The sequence below is a fragment of the Oncorhynchus nerka genome, linkage group LG25 (assembly GCF_034236695.1).
Source record: "Oncorhynchus nerka isolate Pitt River linkage group LG25, Oner_Uvic_2.0, whole genome shotgun sequence".
In the NCBI taxonomy this organism is placed as follows: domain Eukaryota; kingdom Metazoa; phylum Chordata; class Actinopteri; order Salmoniformes; family Salmonidae; genus Oncorhynchus; species Oncorhynchus nerka.
Window position 1 is genome coordinate 53,516,908 of NC_088420.1, and position 24,460 is coordinate 53,541,367.

Below are 24,460 nucleotides of genomic sequence, written 5' to 3' on the forward strand. Positions count from 1 at the left end.
CCTCACCCTCTTCCTCACCCCCACCCTCACACCCATGCAGCCCCCTGTCCTGCTGCCCTCCTACCTTCCTCTTACCCCCATGTTCCTAACCCCCTGTCCTGTTCCCCTGCTCCAGGACATCAGGAAGCCGAGAGGAGTCACGCCTGTTAAGTGGGGCTCTTAAGCACATTATCCAATCTCCAGGTCTTTCTATCGAGGCAGGGGGCAGGATGGAGGCAGGAGGGATTCCTGGCTGTCATGATATCAGAGAGAGAATCAGCTCAGGGTGGTGCAGTGGGGGTCTGAGACAATCTGGATGGGTGGGGGGGTCATGGCCTGCAGCTACCAGGTCGTAAAGGAGAGGCACGTCGTAGGCGCAAGTTACCCCCCTCACCCGCAACTCACGGGAAAAAACATCAAGGTCATGCACAGTGTATGTAGGGAATAACAAGGTAGTTAAATGCACGCAAGTAAGTTATGGCGTAAATAACTAAATGTTGTGATGTGATTAATACAAGTGTTGTTTGATTTGGATAGTTACTTACATTCAACTCATGCAAAGCTACAGCTCTGAGTAACTTGGAACAGTCAACATTGTGAGTAATTGTATGAGAAAGCATCATTGGTATTCTGAGGCTTGCCGAGGGGGATAAAGATAAATCAATACTAAGGAATACTTGCAACATTTTAGGGGCTCAATAAATCTTTTCAAATCAGATAGCTAAACTAGCCTCATAGGATCTGCATAGATTTCACCAGAAGCTAATATGAGCGTCTCTCTCCCCCCTCCTCTCTCACTCCCTCTCTCTCCAGCATGGCCTCCTGCCCTGCCCTGCGGTGGAAATGCCCCTGTGGGGAGTCCACCGCCAGACTTAAAGAGGAGAAGTAGGGAGGGAGAGGTCAGCTTTTATCATAGGGGCATGTCTCCTACTTTCCTTCGCCCAGGGGTCAAGCCTTCACCTCCAGAGAGCAAACCACACACGGTCACCCAGCGGTCAACAGGCAGGCGAGCGGGCCACAGACACACACAGGCCACAGACACTATAATAATACGTCTTTATGAACGAACGGGAGGAGGCTGGGCTGGCCCGGCACCTGGCCTGCTCCAATTCACGCAGATCAAAGTCCCTCTACATAATAAACAGGAAAGCCATGGTATGACTTTCTTTGATATGAAAATATTTAGTGACTGCTTTATGTTCATGCTATAATTCAAACAATTAACAATTGGTGTACTATACTGACTCGCCATTAGCTATATGCTTGCACTATTTCCATACACAGTACAACTTCGCAAATGTAGCATTTTACGCTTGTCATTTTGACATATTTTTCCAATATGATCCTATTTTGGATTTAACATTTCAACCCAAAAAATGCTTTACCATTTTCCTACCAAATCAAAATCAGGATGTTATATCCTTGCATACAACAACATCATTTCCCCCCTCGTCCATGTTGTTAGTTCACAGCAGTTCTGGCTAAGTCAAGCATGTAGGAGCCGCTCGCGCAGTGTGTTTTCGACACTCGATGTTTACATATTCAGAATGATATGTGATTCGTGAAACTAAAACACTGATTCTTGTCACTTAAGTCCATGGTATTAATCCATATCAAACCATTATAAAATCGGCAATGAAAACAGAGAGTGAAAGCAAACAGGCCGCTTCTTCCATGTAATTGTTCAACTTGAGAGCATGACATGAGAACTTAAATCACTGAGGTAACAGTCAGGTACACACCCAATAAACAAAACAAGTTACCAAATGGTTAGACATGGCTGAAGCCATGTTAAATATGACATCTTTACTGCATAATTGATGTATATTTTGAAGCGCAGATTAATTATTTCCAGACTCCTTCCCCGTGATGCTAAATTCTCTATCAAGTGGGTCAGAACTTTGGATAAGCACGTCTAATGCACACTTCCAGTCCATCCAAACAACCATATTTCAGCATCTTTCCCCAGTCTTTTTCCTCCTCCCTGGTCTTGACTATTCATCAAAATGGCCCTTGCTTTGCAGAGTGTGGACTTAGTGTGTGTCTGAAATGGCACACTAATCCCTACAAAGTGCACCATTTCTGACAAGGAACCTAAAGGACATAGGGTGCCATTACAAAGGCAGCCTTGGACTTGTCACCCTCCCCATCCCCCTCTCCTCCCTCCCCACCATCATTGGGTTTCTGATCTTACAGAGGGGAACCCTGTTAAAAGCGTAACCCAAACCCGCTGGGATTCTGGATTGAAGCGGCTCCCGCTGCCTTTTTACAGGCAGGTTGGCATTTATTGTCATGAATCTTACCCTGGAGGCAGCTCTGCAGAGTGGTCACTAGCTGGCACAGCCACAGTGTCAGAAAATCAGATTTTAAACCTAACCCTAAGCTTAACCCTAACTTGAACCATACTGCTAACCATAATGCCTAAGCCTAACCTTAAATTAAGACCAAAAAGCGAATTTTTGATTCCATACATTTTTACGATATAGCCAATTTCGACATTGCAGCTGGCCCATCTAGCGGAAATCGCTCAGTTCTGCCTTGAGGGCAAGACAAATGACAATACATGTCAACCTGCTTTTTGCAGGGGTCTGGGCTAGACTGCTGGGTGGGTGGCTGGTGTGGAGGCTTGCTGGCCGGCCGGGGTCTGGTTCTAGGTCTGGGGGGTTTCTGGGTCTCTCTCCATCGGCGGGCTTGCTTTGGCTGGGCTGCCTCCCCTCTCCTCTGCTTCCCCTGGTGCTGACCTGTGAAAGGCACCCCCTCGGATCCATCCCCATCCCCAGCCAGCGCCACAGGCTCAGCCAGCCAGCCCAGCCAGCGCTCCCCGGCAGGGGCTAACGTTTCAGGCTTCGAGTCAAGCCCCTTCTGGAGGTGATTAGCCCCAAACCCATGACAGATTCTTTCCGAGATATCCGACGCGGCGTGTTTATTTTATCCGGTCTCTTTGTGTGGATGTGCTGGACATTAGTAACCCACTTGAAATGGGTATCGGCTTACATACCCGGAGAGAGGGTAGCAGGGCCGGGAAGCAGCCGCAAAGAGTTTTCATGAAAAGAGGAGAAAATATTTACCCTCTCTCTTTTTTGGACCTATCTGTATTGTTAGTCTATTGGACTGGTCTGGAGGGGGAGTCTATTGGACTGGTCTGGAGGGGGAGTCTATTGGACTGGTCTGGAGGGGGAGTCTATTGGACTGGTCTGGAGGGGGAGTCCTGGTCCACTGGTCTAGTTTATCTGGAGGGCGGGTCTATTTTCTTCTATTGAGTTTAGTCCCCCCACTAGTTTATCTGTTTCTTCTACCAGCACCGTTCTATCTCAACCCACCTACCTCAACCTCCCAACCCAACCCAGACTAGCCACCCCCCACAACTTAGATACCCCTCCACCGGCTCCTCACGAACCAAACCAGGAGACTACTACCCCCCACAACCCTATTCATATAAGACAAGAGGCCTGCAGTTTGTTCAGTCTGGAACCCCTCAATGGCCTACCTCCCCAGCACTTAACTCAATTTCACACTTCAGGTCATCAACAAAGCCCTGCTGAAACACAATCGTCTTGTTTATCATTTGTAATCCCAAACAACTTCATGTCCCGCTATTTACCACGTTCATGTGCCTTTCATTTCGTTGTCGGGCCATAATCTCTAATTGTTTCTATTTATTGCACACCGATAGTAAGAGTCAGAGTTGTGGACTTGAGTCACCTGACTTGGACTCGAGTCACTAATTTGATGACTTGAAAATCGACTTAGGGAAGAAAAAAAACAACTTCAGACTTGACTTAGAGCCTCAAGACTTGACTTTGACTTGAGACTGACTTGAAATGATCTGCAGAGTGACCATTCATGACATGCAGAGAGCCTAACACTCTGCATGCTCTACTGGGGCAGATGACAGTTGACACATACCCATTTTGCATACACAGAGAGAGAGAGCGATCGAGAGCCAGAGAGAGATGACTTGATCTAGAGCTTTGGTACTGTGGAGTCATGCTCTAACAATCCTGATCAAAGAGCAGCCTCTGTCTGCCTAGTCTACATGAGCGTGGCAGGACCACTGTTCTGGACCAGACCTGGGGGTGAGGTCACGTATCACTACATGTAGCCACGGTAATTGACACACTGTAATGAAAACCGTCTCAGGGACGATGGCTCGGAGAGTGTCTGGTTGGTTGGTTGGAATGGAAAGCCACCAGTTGGTTTGATTAATGCTGTTTCCTGTAAGGCATCTCAGGCTGGGCCCAATAGGAGGCGACGGGGCAAGACCTCTTACCTCCGCTGTCTGTTACGGCTGATTAACATACACAGGGAGGAAAGTCTCAATGCTGCTAGCGTGGCAATATAGTTTAAAAAAGAAAGAGATGAGATGGAGTGACAGAGAGGAGAAAGGGGAGCCAAGACGAGGTAGGTTCCATGGGGTTTTGTTTCAGTTATAGGTGCTTAAGTCAGTTGAATATCTGTAAATAAGGTTTAAAAAAATGTTGGCCTGGGTTCAAATAATATTTGTTTTCTATCAAACGTGTTGAATTGATTTCTGCAGACTCACCCAGTACTTCTCTGCCGCTGCTTCTTGGACTTCATCTTCTTGGCCCGGCAGTGAACTCGCTGGGGTGACAATGACACATGCTCAATCTATCTAAAACATCAGCACTACAACACTCACACATTGACCGTGACAAACAGCATTTGTCCCATGAGGGTACAGCATACAAGACAGAGTTGGGTTCAATGTCCAAATTTGACAGAAATGTACAGGAAATTTAAAAAAGAAAGGTCCCTTTTTCAGGACCCTGTCTTTCAAAGATAATTGTTAAACATCCAAATAACTTCACTGATCTTCATTGTAAAGGGCTTAAACATCCCCCTTTTTGTCAGGGACACATTATTCAATTTCTGTTAGTCATAAGTCTGTGTAACTTGTTCAGTTTATGTCTCAGTTGTTGAATCTTGTTATGTTCCTGCAAATATTTACGCGTGTTATGTTTGCTGAAAATAAACGCAGTTGACAGTGAGAGGACATTTCTTTTTTTGCTGAGTTTATGTACCTCCTTTGTGACCCTACTTACCACTCCCTACCTACCAGAATCTTATCTGATCTCCCAGAAAGACCACTGGGCCCTGACACAGAGGCGGGAGATTTAGTCCTGAAATAAATCAATCCACACCTCATCAACTGTGATCTTATGTGGAAACAATAGCATTTATAAAGGCACTGTGATTGACGATTGTTGCATCAATGTTGGCTCTGTGAGAACTACCTAAAATTACTTGTCGGCAGTTTCCTACCCACTAATGCTGTCAGGGGAAACGGTCTGCATCCACAGAAGCACAGGGAGGCTTGCCTGCTGGGTGGCTTCTGGTAGGTGTAGAGGGCACGGAAATATAGTAAACACAGTCAGAAGACAGAAGGTTGTGTTCATGTAGCGTATTTAACAAGTGTTTAACAGGTGTTCTAAATGTTTTGTAAAGCAAACAGGAGCTGTGCGAACACCTAGAACACTACCCTCCAAAAGTTTGGTATTCTAAATAATTTAGCCTAAATGAGGAAAGCCATTATATACAGTATTGCGCATTGAAATCCAGCATTTCTAAAATCCCCCATTTTCATTCCCTAAAGACCCTAACGTCAAAGTCACATCTTAAGTAGCTTGATGACGTTTTAAAAACCTCTCCCTCCTCTCTGTAGAAGTGGTAAATTGTTTAAATAGTTTATCCACCCCTTTGATGTGCACGTTAGCTAGCGTTAAAGTCAGCCTGGCCGTGGCGGCAGCTGCAACGTATCAGCTAGCAGAGTGGCTAGCTACCGTAATGTAGAGTCCTGCCTGCAAGACTCGTCCAAAGTAAAGAGCCAGGGAGAGGTAATGAAGGAAAGAAAAAGGGCCTCGGCCACAGATGAAAAATTACATCTGCTGATGCAAAGGAAGTTTGAGGCCTCTTAAAAGTAATTGTGTTTTTCAAGGTAATAAATTGGAGGATTAATCAGTGAGAGTTGTGTCGGGTCCTGGAGGACTAGAAGACGAGGGAGAAAAGGAGGGAGGGAGGGTTTTCTATGATCTTTCCCAGGCGGTGCTGTGTGTTACCTTTGGTGCAGGCAGCTGGTCTGGGAATGGAGGAGAGTGAAGGAGGGTTTTGGGAGGCGAGTCGTCAGATAAAGGGATGATCATCCAGTCTCTCTATAGGGCTGTCCGTTTACAACCCAGAGGAGAGGAGATTGAATCATCTTTAGTGTGAAACAACAACGACAGTAACAGACAAAGCAACTCTACAGTACAAAGCATTGATGTTTTTCAATTCCCTCTACGGGTTTGTTGGCGAACTGCTCCGTGAAGTCAGGTTGACATGAGGTTGAGGTTCAGATCAGTCAGCCCAGAGAAATTCAGTCTATAACGTTTGGACCTACTGCCTACCTCATCAAAGACAAATTCATCCACATCCACCTCCTCGAGGACCTCGTGGTCCCCCAGGTGGAAGCACCAAGCCTGGGCCAGAGCAGCAGCTAGCCTCTTCCTCAGAGCGAAGCCCCTCCAAACTGCCTGGAGGAATGACGGTACCAGAGGAAGAAGCCATGAATCACGGACAAAGCTAAATATTGCGCGTTATCCCATTAGGAAGATAAAACATGTTAACCTCTGTTTAATTGCAGAGTGATCTGTTGTTTGAACTCTGTGTGACTTTGGCGCTAGGAGACAAATGGAACGCCAGCGAGGGTTCTAAATCCTCAGAATTCCCAAAGGGATGCCTTCACAAAGTGAGCAGTACTGGAATCTGGAATCCTCAGCGCTCCCACTACTGCAAAACCCTGGAATCTGATTAATCATTTTATCCCCCAACTCCAGGCTCCTCAATGGCCCATCAAGTACAGAGAGAGAGAGAGAGAGAGAGAGAGAGGAGGCGAAGAGGGTAGAGCGAGACGAGAGGGGAGGTTTCAGAAGAAATCTACTAAATTCTCTCACAGGATAACCTAAGTAAGGCTTGATATCGCATAAGGCCTGGAAATTAACATTAGCATTGCATACAATCTATGTTTATTATTAATTTAAACATTACTTAATTAATGTTAATTAAATTAATTAACATTAATTAATTTAAAACATTCTCCGAAACGTTACTGGACATCTATGACAAAAGAGAAATTGCATTTCTATAAAAGCTGATCAACTGAAAAAAATGTATATATTTGTGGGATTGATCAAAGCAAGACAATGATTTCTGAGTAGATAGTCTTGTATTTCCATAGACACCGTTGAAAAACCTGTCAGCGAGCCCAGTCTAAAAGTCCTGTTGAAGTGTTCCAAGAAGTCACTCGCAGCCCATTTACCTGTGACCCTGGCTTACCTGGATGGCAGTCGCAGCGTAACCTGTCTCCAAACGGCTCTGCACTGACCCAGTATGGCTGGGTCCTACGTCAACTCTTCCTCCTTCTCCACCTCGGCCCTCTTCTGGAGCTGGACAGCTGGATCTTCTGACGTCACCACGCTGCCATTCTGTTCCGAAAAAATATACATGATGTCATACCCTCAATTTCTCAGACAATGTGTGAGTTCCAAATGACACTCTATTCCCTAAATAGTGCGCTACTTTTGACCAGACACTAATGGGCCCTGGTCTAAAGTAATGCAATACATAGGGAATAGGGTGCCATTTTGGATGCAGCCCGTGAATCTATTTCTGTTTAAACATCTTGCTTGCAGAGAGACTAGAGAAATCCAGCCTGTCTATAACAAGCTTATATCAAAGATACACACTCTTCTGGCTGAGAAGAGATAGGCCTGTTTAATGATGACTGTGTGTTAGAGTGAATAACTCTTTTGACATCAATCAAATGTGGGAAGTTCCAATGACAAATGCTCATTGGCAGAAACAAATAGAGTTGAGAAACAACTAAATAATTTGAGAAGGAACTATGAAAGAATTCAACAACAACAATTCATAAATCACTTTACTTTTTCATGTCCAGCTTGCTTTGGGGATTGGGGATGGCTTGGCGGGAGTCATTTTTAATTTTTCCTCAGGGGAGGTAGAAATGGTATTGCTTGTGTTGTTCACACGGTTAGGTGCTGGATTCAAATCTTCCCTAGTGGACACACTCCTTGGACTGCTTTTGGACCTGAGTGCTGGCGGCTGAGCCTGCTTCTCACAAGTCTTGTCCTCACTATTGTCATTGGCTGGGCTGATGATGGCAAGGGGAACCACATGTGGTCTTGTTTTCAGGTTGACACCACCATGTCTCACAATATCCTCTATGTAAAATACTTTTCAGCAGGGGGCCCGCTATCCCTTGTCACCTTGTTTGTCAGTGACGATGGTGTCTACGTATTCGTGAGCATATCTGTGCTCCTCAGCCAGCTGCAGAGCTTCATCATGGTGCTGGAGGGAGAGCCTTTGAGCATCCAGGGGAGAGAGCGCACCTCTGCAAACACATACACATGTTCATATGAAGATCACTAAAGTCCAAAAAATGTTTATGTTGTTCTCTGTTGTGTAACGTACATTCCGTCCTCTCTCATATATTAAGCCTACTGCAGTACATAAGCAATGGCTAACATAGATACATAATTCATGAATACCTTCAAGAATAACAGTATTCGATTATCTAATACAGTGTATGCATTGAAAAGGCTGTGTGGGGGTCAGTTCTGTAATCCCATATAATGTCTCTTTCATAGAGGGTAGTTGGTACAAAGCCACCTCAATGGAAACTTAATAAGTCTATTAGCAACGCTTGGTTCCGCTCCCCCCCCCCCCCCTATCAATCTGAGACCCTTACGGCAGCCAGAGCAACTGGGGTACACAATACACCACAATACACAGTCTGCCCACTAGCCCTAAGGCCTAGGTAGTACAGCCTGGCCTTCATAATGCCACTGCTATTCAATTGGATTGAGGGGGGAACCAAAAGAAGGGGACCTAACAGATAGTGACCCCCCGATCTAAACCTCCTCATACCTGCCAGTTCACCGCAGGATCGAAGGGAAATTGAGGCCTATAAAAGGTAAGGAAAATGATGTGAATAGTCAAGGGGGGAAATATATAGGTATAGCAAGTTCCATTTAGGGTTGGATAAATAATGGGTTAATTCATTTAATTCTGTTATTAAAGAATTAGCGTCATATTGTCTTGGCAGGGTGAAATAGGACCTGTGGAGAGCAGTTACATGGGGGGAACAGTGTGCCAAGGCAAATACGTGCTTCCCTGGGGCTACTCGTACTGCAGCCCAAGCACGTGATGGAACTGAAATGATACATTTTAATGGAAAATATACTGGGATTCGTTCACAAAGGTACTTCGACCCCATTTACACTATGTGAAATGAGGATGGTAATGTACCACTGAGGCAATATATTTGTGTTTAATAAATGTGTCAATACATAGGATGGAAACATATAGAGAAAGTAAGGACATTTTACACAAAATACCTTTCATTTCTATCCAGAGTGTTGTAAAACTTTACAAAGCATGGTAAATCCCAGGATCTCTACACAACCTTACCAGCTTTACTATGCAGGCCTGAGCCACAGCCTCTCTAGACCTTGTCTCGGCTTGGGTAGAGACTTGTGCCAGAGGTTAACTAGCTGTGGTGGTCCCTGCTCTACTCCCAGAAAGGCTCATTGTCTACCGCCCGGGGGGGACTGCAGGGAGCATGGGCAGGGGTGAAGGGAGGGGAGCACTGTTGTCCCCCCCAAGCCATGGGAGTCCTTGGTCTGACCCATACCAGTAGACACCACTGCATTTCATCTTTTGTGAAACAAAATTATGGTGAGGTCAGGAAGGTAAGGGTTGACCGCTGGTTTATGTTGGTGTTCTCTCTGTCTAGGGGTGTCCGTCTGCAAAGGTTACTGTCTTTAAATAATTTACAAAAACAGATTAACTTTGTCTTTATTTATCCAATGTATTTTTTTATTTTTAGGTGGTAGATCAGCTTTAATATTGCAGATTGTAGCTTCCATCAATGTAATTGTCTGCATCATTTCCAATCCTCCACGTATTTTATAAAAAAATATATTTATACAGATACAGTGGGGCATAAGTATTTAGTCAGACACCAATTGTGCAAGTTCTCCCACTTAATTTTCATCATAGGTACACTTCAACTATGACAGACAAAATGAGGGACAAAAATCCAGAAAATCACACTGTAGGATTTTTTATAAATTTATTTGCAAATTATGGTGGAAAATGAAAATTACAGGCCTCTCTCATATTTTTAAGTGGGAGAACTTGCACAATTGGTGGCTGACTAAATACTTTTTTGCCCCACTGTATATATATACATATATATACACACATATATATATACATATACACATACACATATATATACATATATATACACATATATACACACACACATACACATACATATATATATATATATGCACATTATCTAGGATATACACACATTATACACATATGTATGTATGTATGTATGTATATATATATACACACATATATATACACATATATATATACACATACATATATATACACACATACGTATATATACATACATATATATACGTATATACACATACATATATACATGTATATATACATACATATATACATATATATATATATACACACATACATATATATATATACAAATATATACATATATATATATATATATATACATATATATATATATATATATATACCATACATAGATACATACATATGTGAATATATATATATATATATATATATACACACATTATCTAGGATATACACACATTATATACATATTTATGTGTTTGTATATACATACATATACAGTGGGGAGAACAAGTATTTGATACACTGCCGATTTTGCAGGTTTTCCTGTAATTTTTTATCATAGGTACACTTCAACTGTGAGAGATGGAATCTAAAACAAAAATCCAGAAAATCACATTGTATGATTTTCAAGTAATTCATTTGCATTTTATTGCATGACATAAGTATTTGATCACCTACCAACCAGTAAGAATTCCGGATCTCACAGACCTTTCTTTAAGAAGCCCCCTGTTCTCCACTCGTTACCTGTATAAAAGACACCTGTCCACACACTCAATCAAACAGACTCCAACCACTCCACAATGGCCAAGACCAGAGAGGGTGTAAGAACATCAGGGATACAATTGTAGACCTGCACAAGGCTGGGATGGGCTACAGGACAATAGGCAAGCAGTTTGGTGAGAAGGCAACAACTGTTGGCGCAATTATTAAAAAATGGAAGAAGTTCAAGATGACGGTCAATCACCCTCGGTCTGGGGCTCCATGCAAGATCTCACCTCGTGGGGCATCAATGATCATGAGGAATGTGAGGGATCAGCCCAGAACAACACGGCAGGACCTTGTCAATGACCTGAAGAGAGCTGGGACCACAGTCTCAAAGAAAACCATTAGTAACACACTACGCCGTCATGGATTAAAATCTTGCAGCGCACGCAAGGTCCCCCTGCTCAAGCCAGCGCATGTCCAGGCCCGTCTGAAGTTTGCCAATGACCATCTGGATGATCCAGAGGAGGAATGGGAGAAGGTCATGTGACAAAAATAGAGCTTCTTGGTCTAAACTCCACTCGCCGTGTTTGGAGGAAGAAGATGGATGAGTACAACCCCAAGAACACCATCCCAACCTTGAAGCATGGAGGTGGAAATATCATTCTTTGGGGATGCTTTTCTGCAAAGGGGACAGGACGACTGCACCATATTGAGGGGAGGATGGATGGGGCCATGTATCACGAGATCTTGGTCACCAACCTCCTTCCCTCAGTAAGAGCATTGAAGATGGGTCATGGCTGGGTCTTCCAGCATGACAACGACCCACAACACACAGCCAGGGCAACTAAGAATTGGCTCCGTAAGAAGCATCTCAGGGTCTCCAGACCTGAACCCAATAGAAAATCTTTGGAGGGAGCTGAAAGTCCGTATTGCCCAGCGACAGCACCGAAACCTGAAGGATCTGGAGAAGGTCTGTATGGAGGAGGGGGTCAAAATCCCTGCTGCAGTGTGTGCAAACCTGGTCAAGAACTACAGGAAACGTATGATCTCTGTAATTGCAAACAAAGGTTTCTGTACCAAATGTATATACACACATTATCTAGGATATACACACATTATACACATTATGTATGTATGTTTGTTTGTGTATATATATATATATATATATATGTATGTGTATATATGTATGTATATATAGATATACACATATATACATATATATACATATATATATATACATATATATATATACACATATATACATATATATACATATATACATACATATACATATATATACATATACATATATACATACATATACATATATATACATATACATATATACATACATATACATATATGTGTATATATATACATATATATACATATACATATGTGTATATATATATACATATACATACATATACATATATATACATATATATACATATATATACATATGTATAAATATATATACATATATATATACATATATATATACATATGTATAAATATATATACATATGTATAAATATATATACATATGTATAAATATATATACATATATATATACATATATATATACATATGTATAAATATATATACATATGTATAAATATATATACATATGTATAAATAAATATACATATATATAAATATATGTATATATGTGTATATCTATATATACATACATATATACACATACATATATACACATATATATATATATATATATGTATGTGTATACCTATATATGTATGTATATTTATGTGTGTATATATATATATGTATATACATACATATATATGTGTATATACATATATATGTATATATGTGTGTATATATGTATATATGTATGTGTATATATATATGTATATATGTATGTGTATATATATATGTATGTGTGTGTATATATATATTTACACATATATATACACATATACATACATATATATACACATACAGGACCAGTCAAAAGTTTGGACACACCTACTCATCAAGGTTTTTCTTTATTTTTACTATTTTCTACATTATATAATAATAGTGAATATGTCAAAACTATGAAATAACACATGCGGAATCATGTAGTAAACAAACATTTTATATTTGAGATTCTTCAAAGGAACCACCCTTTGCCTTGACAGCTTTGCACACTCTTGGCATTCTCTCAACCAGCTTTTCCAACAGTCTTGAAGGAGTTCCCACATGTGCTGAGCACAAATTTTCCGCATTGCCGGACCTTAACTGTCTTAAAGTAATGATGGACTGTCGTTTCTCTTTGCATATTTGATCTGTTCTTGCCATAGTATTGCCTTGGTAATTTACCAAATAGGGCTTACTTCTGTATACCATCCCTACCTTGTCACAACACAACTGATTGGCTCAAACACATTAATTAAGAAGGAAAGAAATTCCACAAATTAACTTGTAACAAGGCACACATGTTAATTGAAATGCATTCCAGGTGACTACCTCATGATGCTGGTTGAGAGAATGCCAAGAGTCTGCAAAGCTGTCCAGGCAAAGGGTGGTCACTTTGAAGAGTCTCAAACATAAAATACATATCTTTTTTTATTACATTTTTTTTTATCTTTAGAGCTGAAGTGTGAGTGAGTTCGTTTGCATCACAAATGGCACCCTATTTCCTATGTAGTGCACCTATTTCCTATGTAGTGCACTCCTATGTAGTGCACCTATTTCCTATGTAGTGCACCTATTTCCTATGTAGTGCACTCCTATGTAGTGCACTATTCATAGAGGAGATGTATGACGGGCCACATTTGGGACGCTGCCTTAAGCTGAAACAGCTGATGGTGAACTGTGAGGGGGATGGCTGTTCCACTGAGAGTCCATATCTGAGAAAAGTAACAGTGGCCTTAGGCTAAGGATGTTGAAGCCGAGGAATCCCCAAAATCTGCCAGAAGCAAAAAATTGTCTCCAAAGCGAACATGCATGGCCAAATGTGGTCGGTCGATCTATGCCAAAGTGAAACTGTAAAAAGAAACGCATTAGAAAACGCTTTCAGTATTACAGACTGAAGTTTACAAATGCATCAAATTGATAAAGTATGATTCGGCTTACATTTGTTTTCTGTGATGATCTGAATAATGCATAATTATACTGGCGTCTGTACGTATCAGCCATTATAAAATGTTTAAATGTAAAATTGAGTTGAAAAATTGTGTTTATAAAAAGAAAACGACTGAAAAGAACCCCCTGAACCCCCATGTGCAACAGAAATTACTCTAGTACTAGGTCACAGGCTGTGCAGTGCATAGTCACGGAAATGGGGTTTTGATGAGCCCCACTTCACCGCTCTCACACAAACAAGGATTAGATTCCAGCCCTACAGGCTCGTCGTCTGGCCGACCGGACCCCCTTGTAACGAAGTGAAAACCATAATAAACCTTTGATCATCACATGAGCTCATTGAAGTGGGTACAAGTCATGACACACATAATGACTTCCATGAATGACACTAGCTAAATGATCTTGGATGGAAAACAACGTGCTTTGTATTTACGTGCCACTGGTTATGTATGTTTAATGAACAAGATTCGAAATGAAAGAACTCAGGAAATGCTTGGCTCATTTTAATAAATGTCTTACTATATATGTATCTATAGCAGAGCCCAGAGCGATGTACATGCAGCTCCTTCTCTCTCTAACTAGGGAACAGACTAGTGTTCCATCTTAGCTCTAGCTAGACTCGCTCCAGGTGTGTCCGGAACCTCCATCCCATCCGTCTCTCTCTCTCTATCGGATTCAAACCTAACCTAACCTGGCTTCGTATATTTCATTTAGTGAAGACTTCCTAGAAAAAACAGGCTCTTAAAAGTCTGGTTAATCAGGCTGAGTGCTTTCCTCTTCCCCTGGATGAGGGCTGCTGGAAGTTTAATTCTTAGCAATCTCCTTTTGGTGCTTTAGTTTAGCCGGTGTTATCACTGGACCTGGATGAAAGGGCCGGGGGGAGAGTCGGAAAATACAGGGGGCTAACTCCACCGTTGGCATTGGAGGTTAGGTACAGTTCATTGGGAATATTTAGGCTCCATTGTGGCTGACTGTGGGGCACCCCTGGTAAAAGCAACCCATATGTCTGGGTGGGTGTTGATTGCAAAAATGTACGTAGACAGAATGCATAATGTGTCATAATGTGTCTATAGCACTAGTTGATTAGAAGAAGAAAACATTTGCTTGGGAAAAGAAGATTCAGGTAGGCCTATACTGTAGAGGAAAAGGCAATGACAAATAGGTGTGTTAATCATGGTTCTTAAGTGTTTGCTCAGTGACATGTTTTTAAAAGAGTAGTAGACAACTCGTATTATTAAATCCAGTCATAACAGTTCTTGAGAGATCCGGGCATCATCTAAGCCAATATTACGACTAGAACACCTTATCATTTAAAAATATTTGCCATTTCACGCAAGTTATACAGGAATTGTCAGTCATAAACTGTTAAGACCACAAATGACAGGAAGATCCAGTGTTCAGATGGAATGTTTTATTCTACCTTAGGTCGCAATCGAAATGTATAGACATACGCAGCGTTTACCGTGAACACAGTCTCTGGTAACGCAGGAACATTGATCCACCTCTACGCAGACGACACCATTCTATATACTTCTGGTCCTTCTTTGGACACTGTGCTAACTAACCTCCAGACGAGCTCAATGCCATACAACTCTCCTTCCGTGGCCTCCAACTGCTCTTAAATGCAAGTAAAACTAAATGCATACTCTTCAACCGATCGCTGCCCGCACCTGCCCGCCCGTCCAGCATCAATACTCTGGACGGTTCTGACTTAGAATATGTGGACAACTACAAATACCTAGGTATCTGGCTAGACTGTAAACTCTCCTTCCAGACTCACATTAAGCATTTCCAATCCAAAATTAAATCGAGAATCGGCTTCCTATTTCACAACAAAGCATCCTTTACTCATGCTGCCAAAAATACCCTCGTAAAACTGACCATCCTACCGATCCTCGACTTCGGCGATGTCACTTACAAAATAGCCTCCAACACTCTACTCAACAAACCACTGCTACCTGTACGCTCTCTTTGGCTGGCTCTCGATGCATACTCGTCGAAAAAAACCACTGACTCCAGGTCATCTACAAGTCTTTGCTAGGTAAAGCCCCACCTTATCTCAGCTCACTGGTCACCATAGCGGCACCCACCCGTAGCATGCGCTCCAGCATGTATATCTCCCTGGTCACCCCCGAAGCCAATTCCTACTTTGGCCACCTTTCCTTCCAGTTCTCTGCTGCCAATGACTGGAACGAACTGCAAAAAAAAAAATCACTGAAGCTGGAGACTCATATCTCCCTCACTAGCTTTAAGCACCAGCTGTCAGAGTAGCTCACAGATCACTGTAGCTGTACATAAACCACCTGTAAACAGCCCATCCAACTGCCTCATCCCCATACTGTATTTATTTATCTTTCTCCTTTGCACCCCAGTATCTCTACTCACACATTCATCTTCTGTACATCGATCACTCCAATGTTTAATTGGTATATTGTAATTACTTCGCCACTACCGCCTATTTATTGCCATACCTCCCTTTTCGTACCTCATTTGCACACACTGTATATAGACTATTTCTACGGTATGTTTGTTTATTCCATGTGTAACTCTGTGTTGTTGTTTGTGTCGCACTGCTTTGCTTTATCTTGGCCAGGTCACAGTTGTAAATGAGAACTTGTTCTCAACTAGCCTACCTGGTTAAATAAAGGTGAAATATATATTTTTTTAAGAATCATGTGGTTTCTTCCATCCCATGACTCCATGAAATGAGGACCTAAATATTTAGTCAAATTATTAATTTTGTGAAAGCTTTCCTAGAAGCCAGGGTGGCTCAACAACTTACCCCACTCTCTCTTATACAAATGCAAGTACAACTGAAATATACTTTTTTCGGGGTTAAATGGTAAACGCTTGAACCAGGTTGTCGACAAACAGTGCAATTAGTGCAGCCAATGAACACAGTGAGGGGTGGGTCATAGTAAATTAAGATAATGAGGGATGAAAAAGTGGAACTGTTAAAAATGAATATTTTGCAGCATGTCAAGATGTTGAATACATGGGGCATTTATTTACATCATTTTATGTTAACATATTTAGATATAATAGAATACATAATGTTCATATCAACAATCATTATTGTTTCATTTACTTTCATTATTTCATTTATTATCTTCTTTTGGTTCAAACAAGGCATAATGAGCATTGTCAATACGGGAAACATGATATACAATGTATGCTAATAAGATATGAGAAACAAAATGTAATTGAGTTGAATGTTCATAGAAAGGGCATGAGATCAAAGTCAATATTCAAATTACTACTGGTAGAAGGGTCTCAATGTTACCTCCTTTCCTTGGTGGAGTAACACGCTCGATACCTGTGTATTTGAGGGAGGGGATAGGATGGTTCGCTGTAACAAAGTGGGCTGCTACTGGGGAGTAATTGTTCTTCCACCTGATTGAGCTGCGGTGTTCAACAATTGGTTGTTTTAATTGTCTTTTCGTTTGCCCAACGTAAGTTTCCTGCACAACAGGTGATGAGATAGATGACCCCCTTTGTCTTACATGAGATGACACCCCTGACAGAGATTTTCCAGCCGTATGCGAGGATCTGAAGAAGGATGTTGTTGTGGTGCTGTTGCATTTTGCACATGAAGCACATTTGTAATTCCCATTTGGGATGGGTGCCAATAGTGTCTGAGTGGGCTCAAGGGGCAGATCTGATCTCACTAGGCTTTCCCCGGCCTTGCTTGTAGACCCACCAAGGGGGGTTCCTGGAAAAGGTGTGCTATTTGTTTTTTGTCAGATTGCAGAATACACCATTGTTTTTTTCAGGATAGCACTTGGTATGCTTTGTTTTTCTTTTTTGGCTTAGTTTTGAGTACTTCCTCTCTGTGTATTTGGGATATTGTCACCAGTAAGAGTCTTGTATTTGTAGCCTCTCAGTTAGAATTTGTCAGACATTTTCTCAGCATTTGTGTCAAAATCGGACTGTTGGCCACAGATGCGTTTAACCTTACAAAACTGTATATATCGTAAACCATTCTTGGGTGGGAGGGGATGCATACTGTCTGCACGTAGCAGGATGCTGCAGTCTGTGGGCTTTGTGTACAAGTCAGTGTGCAATGTGTCATTATCTTTAATCAGTCTGCATTGTGCATTTGAGATATCCATCGCTTTCATTTAGCAGTGTTTAATTCATTTAGCTCCTGCTGACTTTCTCCCCAGAGGACAGACTTCATTTATGTATCTCTTCCATATGAGGATTTTAGACAGGACAGTGTGTCTCTGTTTAGTAAATGGGCTCTTCCTCAAAATGGTCCCACATATAGATTAGCATAGTTGCTGGCAAAGGTGGAACCCATTGCCACACCCCTAATTTGGTGAAAAAAAAGTCTGATTCATAAACAAAGTAGTTGTTGGATAATACCAGTTAAGGGAGTCGCAGGACGCTTTCACTGGATGGAGCATGGGTAGGGTCTCTGTTGGAGTACGTTTGTTTTAGGGCTTGTGGACCTCAAATGAGTGGGATGTTGGCCAATATGGTGCCCTCTGGCACTGTGCCCCTTCCCCAATGAGATCATGTGACTAGTGTCTTTGACATGTGACGGGAGATTCTCAACCGTTGGTTTGATGTGATGATCCACAAACATGGAAATGTTAGATGTCATGGAGTCGAAAGGTTGACAGGCTGTCATTGAGGTGACAGGTTGCTTTGCCCATTAATTGTTTGGAAAGATAATTAAGAGTGTAACTTTTTTTCTTTTTATAGTTTACTCTGTTTAGTCAGCACTGCTACAAAAGAAATTGGGGTGTGCATCATCTTATGCCTTTTACTATTTGGGTTATACTGTAAAACATTAATAAATGCATGTCATATTTACTGATGATTCAGCAATATTACATAGGTTAGAAACACAATGGTTATTACAAATACTGAATTAATTAGCTAGTGCAAACCAAAAAAATGTAAATACAAAAATAAGAACTGGCCATTAACATTGGCTACATTGGCATTAGATGACGACGTGATGTTACCTGTTTTGGGCCCCAGAGAGGAGCTGCATCAGGGGGAGCCAGCAGGCAGTCAGGCCCTCCAGTGAGGAGTTGCTGTTGTCCTCCAGACAGAGTTCTATCAGGAGGACCTGGTTTCTCAAACCGGGTGGCTGGGAGGGAGGGAGATAGGAGGAGACATATAGAGACAGAAACAGAAACAGAAATACAGAGAGAGTTTACCTAGCCATGCTGGACACTTCAATCTGTTACTGACGGCCGCTACTAGCGCTGCTGACAGGCACTACTGCTGCTTTACCACTTAAGTGCCTCCAATTCGTCAATGTCAGATGTTTTAGTCCTGCTGTGAGTTTCAACTCATTGGTGCCGGCCATCAGCAGAAAGCTGCTGTGAGTTTCAACTCATTGGTGCCGGCCATCAGCAGAAAGCTGCTGTGAGTGTTAGTAGGTCAGGAAGAACTAACTGCTACTGGGTGTCTAAAACTATCCATCCAGGCTATTTAAAATGTTTCCATATACTGTAATCTAACATTCAGGAGTATTTTACACCCGGGTTGGTTTCATTTAGTACTTCCCTGGTACTTCCCTGGTATTTAGGCCCACATGGTCTTAACTAACAATCATTGATATGCTGACTATGTGTTTCCCGTCAGGTCTAGTGTGTTGTGCAGAGCACAGTTGTCCCAGGCTTTCTACACTGGACATATATTTGGGAGACAGGTCCAGGTGTATTAGCGTGTACACCTCTCTCAGTCGTGTAATACTGATCAGCTGGTTGTGGTCCAGCAATAACTTCTACAGCCTCTTCAACGGCTCCAGAGCATCTTAGAAGAAGACTTTATTGTGCATTTCATGTAAATTGTTCTATAAATACACACTAAGAAATGAGGGTTCCTCAAGGTTTCTGTGGGAAGGGTGATGGTTCTATGAGTGACCATAATAACTAAAAGAACCCTTAGACTTTCAATGGATCTTTGCTATTCACAACAGTTTGTTCACTTTTAGTGATAATTTAAAAAGTAGGGGCGGAGGCTCATTCAAATATTTTGGGGTGTGGTTTGACCACGGCGCTTTTTGTGCAACAGTGTGTGAGAGTGTCCTTCCAGTTTATCTACACTGTTGTGTCATGACGTGTAAAATATGACTATGGCCAGTGATGGTGTCCTGTGAAAGGCTCATGTCTGGCCTTGCATCAATTGAGAACTGTTGTTTAAATCAGTGGTTCTCAAATAGCCCCTCAGGAACTCCCAGCTGTTCTAGAATTAGCATAACTTGTTAATTAGAAAAAACAACCCTTATTGTTCTTCAAAAGGTTATTTCTAGAACCTTTGAGATTGAGAAAAGTCCTTTATTGAACCGTTCTCCCACGAAGGTTATATAAAAAATAACATTATAAAGGGTTCCGTACAGCAGTGGTTCCCAAACTTTTTTTAAGGAACTCAGTCCAGCTTTCAACTTACTCTTGAAAGTTGTAATAGAAGAATGCACAAGGTGCAATTTCAAAATGGGGTAGTGTATCATCAGTTTTCCTCTGGTCATGTCAGTCATTGCATACCTTAGAGAGCTATTTTTAACTTGACAGAAATGTCCAGGTCAACTAGCCCATGTCAGCTAACGTTTTCTTAGCTAGGTTTTTTTAGACCATAGATTTTGTAATATTTGAGTTACTCAAATATCACATGAATACACATTAGACATGGCAAAATGTATAGAATTGCAAGAAAATTAGCATTGAAAAGGCCAAATGTTCTCTGCATCCCATGACAAAATGTGTATAATTGCAGGAAATAAGCTTTAAACCTGCAAAATGTTTCCCAATGATGGAAGGGGGGCCTGAGTGAAAAAGTTTGGGAACCCCTAAAAAGGGTTGTAACAATAGCGGAACCTTTTTTGGTGCTATATAGAACTTTTTTTTGAATAGTTATTCATAGAACCTTAGGAAAGGGTTCTTTATAGCAACATAACAGTTCCATTTTAAACCTTATGAGCATGATTCTTTATAGAACCTTCAAAAAAGGTTTCTATATAGCACCAAAAAGTGATCCACTTACAAGCCAAATAACCCCTATTTTCAACTATATAGAACCATTTGTTTTTAGTGTGTAGTAGATAATGACATGTTGATGTTTCAATTGCATACCCAAAAGAGTATAAGGACAAAATTTGATTGGGTGAAGGGGCTGAAGTAGAATTCATATGAAGCGAAGATCTAATTTCAGTGAGGGGCCAAGGTTAACGGTTTAGTAACATTGAAGCCTAAACTGCCAATAAAAAAGCATTGATGGTCTTTTCAGGCAGGTAATATAAATTCACGACTTGAGGCCTGACGCCTGGTCTGCTATTCACGGTAATAAGTCACATTTCAATAGATATTGAGCAGCAACAGTGGAGTGGAGACTAAGTCCAGAGGCTGCAAAAGAGATATACTGCTCTCTAGTGGACAGCAGTGGTTACAACCAGAGACGTCATAACGGGTATAATCTTGTATTTTTTTTTACTTCAAAACATATAAAATCACTGTGTTTCATACATGTGATCTCTGGTGTTGGAGAATTTGAGGTATAAAGTGGCTATTTAATGTTTAAAGAGGGATCCCGAGGTCAGCTTACCAATGTGGGTGATAGAGTTGTGGGAGAGCTCCAGAATGTCCAGGCCCACAGCACCACCTGGATGGATGTCAGACAGTTCCGACAAAGTAGAAGAACTCTGAGTTTAGCCAGATTCTCACAGTCCACAAACGTAATCGAGTTGTCCCGTACAGGCATGACAATCAGAGCATGTTCATTTTATCTCTTTTTTTTTATCACTGTGACGGACAGTATGAGGTGTTGCATGTAAATCAAATCCAAAATCTAATTTTATTGGTCACATACACATGGTTAGCAGATGTTAATGCGAGTGTAGTGAAATGCTTGTGCTCCTAGTTCCAACAGTACAGTAATATTTAACAAGTAATCTAACAATTCCCCAACAACTACCTAATACACACAAATCTAAAGGGGTGAATGAGAATATGTATATATAAGTATATGGATGAGCGATGGCTGAGCGACATAGGCAAGGTGCAGTAGATGGTATGAAATACAGTATATACATGTGATATGAATAATGTAAGATATGTAAACATTATTAAAGTGCCATTATTTAAAATGGCATTCTTTAAAGCAACTGGTGATCCATTTATTAAAGTGTCCAGTGATTGGGTCTCAATAGAGTACCTACAGTCGTGGCCAAAAGTTTTGAGAATGACACAAATATTAATTTCCACAAAGTTTGCTGCTTCAGTGTCTTTAGATATTTTTGTCAGATGTTACTATGGAATACTGAAGTGCAATTACAAGCATTTCATAAGTGTCAAAGGCTTTTATTGACAATTACAGGAAATTGCATAATCAATGCTTGGCGTTTGTCAGAATTTGTGGGGTTTTGTTTGTCCACCCGCCTCTTGAGGATTGACCACAAGTTCTCAATGGGATTAAGGTCTGGGGAGTTTCCTGGCCATGGACCCAAAATATCAATGTCTTGTTCCCCGAGCCACTTAGTTATCACTTTGCCTTATGGCAAGGTGCTCCATCATGCTGGAAAAGGCATTGTTCGTCACCAAACTGTTCCTGGATGGTTGGGAGAAGTTGCTCTCGGAGGATGTGTTGGTACCATTCTTTTTTCATGGCTGTGTTCTTAGGCAAAATGGTGAGTGAGCCCCCTCCCTTGGCTGAGAAGCAACCCCACACATGAATGGTCTTACTGTTGGCATGACACAGGACTGATGGTAGCGCTCACCTTGTCTTCTCGGGACAAGCTTTTTTCCGGATGCCCCAAACAATCGGAAAGGGGATTCATCAGAGAAAATGACTTTACCCCAGTCCTCAGCAGTCCAATCCCTGTACCTATTGTAGAATATCAGTTTGTCCCTGATGTTTTTCCTGGAGAGAAGTGGCTTCCCTGCTACCCTTCTTGACACCAGGCCATCCTCCAAAAGTCTTCGCCTCACTGTGCGTGCAGATGCACTCACACATGCCTGCTGCCATTCTCTGGCAGCAAGCTCTGTACTGGTGGTGCCCTGATCCCGCAGCTGAATCAACTTTAGAAGATGGTCCTGGCGCTTGCTGGAATTTCTTGGGCACCCTGAAGCCTTCTTCACAACAATTGAACCACTCTCCTTGAAGTTCTTGATGATCCGATAAATTGTTGATTTAAGTGCAATCTTACTGGCAGCAATATCCTTGCCCGTGAAGCCCTTTTTGTGCAAAGCAATGAGGACGGCACGTGTTTCCTTGCAGGTAACCATGATTGACAGAGGAAGAACAATGATTCCAAGCACCACCCTCCTTTTGAAGCTTCCAGTCAGTTATTCGAACTCAATCAGCATGACAGAGTGATCTCCAGCCTTGACCTCGTCGACACTCACACCTGTGTAAACGAGAGATTCACTGACATGATGTCAGCTGGTCCTTTTGTGGCAGGGCTGAAATGCAGTGGAAATTTTGGGGGGGGATTCAGTTCATTTGCATGGCAAAGAGGGACTTTGCAATTAATTGCAATTCATCTGATCACTCGTCATAACATTCTGGAGTATATGTGAATTGCCATCATACAAACTGAGGAAGCAGACTTTGTGAAAATTAATATTTGTGTCATTCTCAAAACTTTTGGCCACGACTGTACATGTGATATGAGTAATGTAACATATGTAGGCATTATTTAGAGTGGTATTATTTAAAGTGACTAGTGATCCATTTATTAAAGTGTCCAGTGATTGGGTCTCAATGTAGGCAGCAGCCTCTCTGAGTTAGTGATGGCTGTTTAGCAGTCTGATGGCCTTGAGATAGAAACTGTTATCTCAAGCTCTCGGTCCCAGCTTTGATGCATCTGTACCGACCTCTCCTTCTGGATGACAGCAGTGTGAGCAGGCAGTGGCTCGGGTGGCTAATATAACGGGTGGCTAATATAACTAGTGTACAATAAAATATACTATATAGTATGCAGTGTATGCTTGTAGTATATAGTAATGTATCAGTGTAAAAGAAATAACTGGCTTTCAGTGTCATTAGCTTATAGCTTCTACAGCATGTCAATGGGTGGTGTATTTACATGTACATCAATCTAGGGATGTAAGCACACGGCGTCTCATGGTGAGAGACTGCAGTCTGGGGCATTGGGACAAAGTAGAGAGGCTACAGACAGTGAGATCCTCCAGAACAACTGTGGTCACCTGCATGGGAAGGTACATGTAGAGCCTAATCAGTGAAAAGTTGGTTTTGGTTTTGTTGTGACTGTTTTGCAGACCTGGGTTTAATACATTTAAATATCCTACTTGCCGTCTAGTATCATACTTTTAGTTTGCCCTGTACAATGGAAGAATTTTAAAAAGGCGAAAACTCCAAGTTAAATCAAGCACAAATAAAAAAATCACTTATTTTTCCGGTAGGAACCTTTATGAAATGAAGAGTATCACAT

General features: G+C 41.6%; 1 pseudogene; it reads right to left on the minus strand.

Moving 5' to 3' along the window:
• Positions 1-255: 255 nt before the first annotated feature.
• LOC135564582 (uncharacterized) lies at positions 256-24,233 on the minus strand (annotated as a pseudogene).
• Between the last annotated feature and the right edge of the window lie 227 nt (positions 24,234-24,460).